The 3,356-nt window shown below is 40.2% G+C and overlaps 1 non-coding gene across 1 annotated transcript; it reads left to right on the top strand.

Moving 5' to 3' along the window:
• Positions 1-2,286: 2,286 nt before the first annotated feature.
• Positions 2,287-2,393, top strand: LOC141625609 (small nucleolar RNA R71). Its single transcript, XR_012535379.1, has one exon. It is a non-coding gene; the product is annotated as a small nucleolar RNA R71 (small nucleolar RNA).
• Positions 2,394-3,356: the final 963 nt, after the last annotated feature.

Raw genomic sequence — 3,356 nt, 5'->3', positions numbered from 1 at the left:
GTGAATACGATGCATACAAAAGTCAGGACTAATGCCTTGTAAGTCATCAATGCTATACCCAATGGCCTATTTATGAGTTTTCAAAACAGTCAACAAAGCAGAAAGTTGGCCTTCAGTTAGGCTAGCATTGACAATTACTGGGTTCATTTCACAATCATCTAGAAACTAATATTTAAAGTAAGAGGGAAGGGGTTTAAGTTCAGGTTTCTTTACCTCGATAACCTTGGATGGGACACCTAAACTGTATACCTTTTGATGTGGGCATTCCTCTCCAGTTATCAATTTCTCAATCTCATCCACTTCTTGACTCTATGAACCCGTCTCAGCAGCTGAATCAGAAATAAGGGCAATCTCAAGAGGATCCCTGTTTAAACACATAGCAAGACACTCATCAATAGTAAAATCAACAATATCAATACTATGACAAGTTTCTTCTATCATGGGATGTTTTAAGCCTTTTCTAAGTTAAAAACAATTGTATCATCCCCCACAGCTAAAGTCAGTCTCCCTTGCCTAACATCTATAACCATCCCCGCTGTGTGAAGGAATGGTCTACCCAAGATGATAGGAATTTGGTTGTCCTCAGCCATATCTAAGACAACAAAATCAACGGGAATGAAGAATTTCCCAACTCGAACGGGAACATCCTCCAACACCCCCAATGGGTGTTTAATAGATCGATCAGCCATCTGCAAAATCATATTAGTAACAGTCAATTGACCCATATTTTATTTCTTACAAATAGAATAAGGCATGACACTAACGCTAGCTCCTAAATCGCAAAGAGCTTTACTAATAGCAAGATGACCAATATGACAAGGGATAGAAAAACTCCTTGGATCCTTAAGCTTGGGTGGTGAATTAGCTTGCAACACGGCGCTGCACTTTTGAGTAAAAGCAATGGACTCCACCGCATCAAAGGATCTCTTCCTTGTCAATATCTCCTTCATAAACTTCGCATAAGCCGGCACTTAAGTGATTAACTCAGTAAAAGGAACACTTACCTATAAGATCTTCACTACCTCCATAAATTTTCCAAACTGCTTGTCCAGCTTAGACTTTTGTTGACAATGCGGAAAAGGTAGTGCAATAGCAATCGGCTCGGCTTCCTTCACTTTAGAATCAACTTTTGAAACACCGTCATCAACCAGAGAGCTTCCTCGATCGAGCCCTGACTTTACTCGATCGAGTACTGAAGTTCCTCGATCGAGCCTAATGCTACTCGATCGAGGAACCTTAGCAGATTCGTTTTTTTAATTTTTCTCGCTTTTATTCTCAGCTCGTGTTTCAACTTCGTCAGCTTCTTTTTCATCATCACTTAGCTCCAAATTACCCAATCCCTTAGGATGCATGTAGGGTATCTCATCATCATTAGTGGGCAATTCTTCTTCATGACTTGGCAACTTCGGATTTTGATATATGGTACCGCTCCTCAATTGAATGACATTAGCTTGCTCATGAGCTTGCTTACCTTAAGGAGGAAGATTTCCGGGCTGTTTTGAAGAATTATGAACCGCCATCTGAGCCACTTGGGTATCTATCATTTTATTATGGGCAATCAGCTCAGAGATTTGAGCCATCTGCTTTTGTTGCATAGCCAAGGTTTGTTGTAGGAGAGCTCTCAACTCCGCCATCTCATTGTTTGGAGCTTGTTGAGGAATTTGTTGCGGAGTTTATTGAGTAGGTTGTTGATATTGATTATTAAACTGCTGACCTTCTTGACTTTGCCTTTGGTATCCTCCTTGTATTTGATTACCACGATTATTAGGAGGTATATAAGTATTCTTTTGTGGTTGTTGTTGCTGCGAATTTTGCACATTCTGACTAGACCATTAAAGGAAAGGATGCTCCTTCGTTCTTTCATTGTAAAAGTTAGAGAAAGGTGTACCTTGCCTAAAATATTGATAGGCATTAACCTGCTCCAATGTGCTCAAATACTCAGCTGTATTGTGACCATCCATACCACATCTAGCACAAGACTCCTCCTGTTGACTCATAGCATGAACCATCTCCTTATTACCCAAGGATTGGGTAGTCTTCATCTCAGTAATTTTGGCAGAAATAGCCTCTAATTGTGCCGCAAGAGCACTATCTCCACCATTCCCACGCATACTTCCCCTAGGATTTCCATACTTTGCAGTATGAGTAGCAATCTGATCAATTAACTTCCACGCGATATTATCGTTAGTGTTGTCCTGAAACCTCCCATTAGCTAAAGAATCTAGTAAAGCACGATGATCGTCATACAACCCATTATAAAACTGGTTGCAAAGAAACCACTGTTGAAAGCCATGATGGGGAACTGAACGGACCAACCGTTTGAAGCGAATCCATGCTTCATTCAAATCTTCAGTTGGTCCTTGCTTGAAACTAGTAATTTGACTTCTCAGCGCATTAGTTTTCTGAGGTGGGAAGTACCTGCAGCAGGAGGGTTTACACTACAGTACCTCTTGTAGAAAGCAAGAGCTAAAGTATTCCAGTCAATAACTCTTTCATCCTCCATATCCATTTCTCGCAACCACTCCGCAGCACCATCTTTTAGAGAAAAAGGAAAAAGTACCTGCTTCACCTAATCTTGTGTCACCCCAACTATTAAAGGGATGGAGCAACAATAAGTAATGAATTTCTCCATATACTTTGCAGGGTCCTCAGTAGCTCCTCCTCCAAATAAATTCCGTTCCACCAAATTGATGTAAGATGGACGAATCTCAAAAGTTTCATTGTCTGAGGTAGGAAGCTTGAATCCTTTTGGGATGGAAGCCAATGTAGGCTCGGAATGACTGGCTAAGGTAGGCATGATGGTAATCTCAGAAACTGTGATTTCAACTGGAATTTCAAAATCAGAAGAAATGTCCTCTTCAAAGGACTGATTTTCTGAAGTAGTAGAATGCTCCGTCTCAACGTCAAGTATACTCAAGTCTTCTACTTGACCCACTTCTTTCTGAAACTTTCGTCTGTAGCGAAAAGTCTTCTCTGGCTCGGGATCTATTGGAAGAATCTCGGACCTAGCTGACCTGGGCATACACGAAACAAACAAGAAAGGTGTGAGAACAGTCTCAAGGAACTAGGTTCCCTGAGACAAAAAGACAAAATAAACTAAAACAAATAAGAAAATTGTTGCCTCTCCGGCAACGGCGCCAAATTTGATAAGGCTAAAGTCGTATCACCAATATCAACATAAATCTATCTCACTACTAACAAAATAGCTAGTGGTAAGACAGGTATCGAATCCATAGGGAGGCGATAATAATCAGTTTGCTAATATTTAAAGTGTCTTAAAGGTAACAATTTCTGGGGCTTTTGATTTGTTTGTTTTCTACCAATTAATAGCAAGTAATTAAAAGGTGATTAACAAT

This window comes from Silene latifolia, chromosome X (assembly GCF_048544455.1).
Source record: "Silene latifolia isolate original U9 population chromosome X, ASM4854445v1, whole genome shotgun sequence".
NCBI classification, from domain to species: Eukaryota; Viridiplantae; Streptophyta; class Magnoliopsida; order Caryophyllales; family Caryophyllaceae; genus Silene; species Silene latifolia.
Note: the sequence above shows the minus strand (reverse complement) of the source record. Positions and strands in the feature narration are given on the sequence as shown.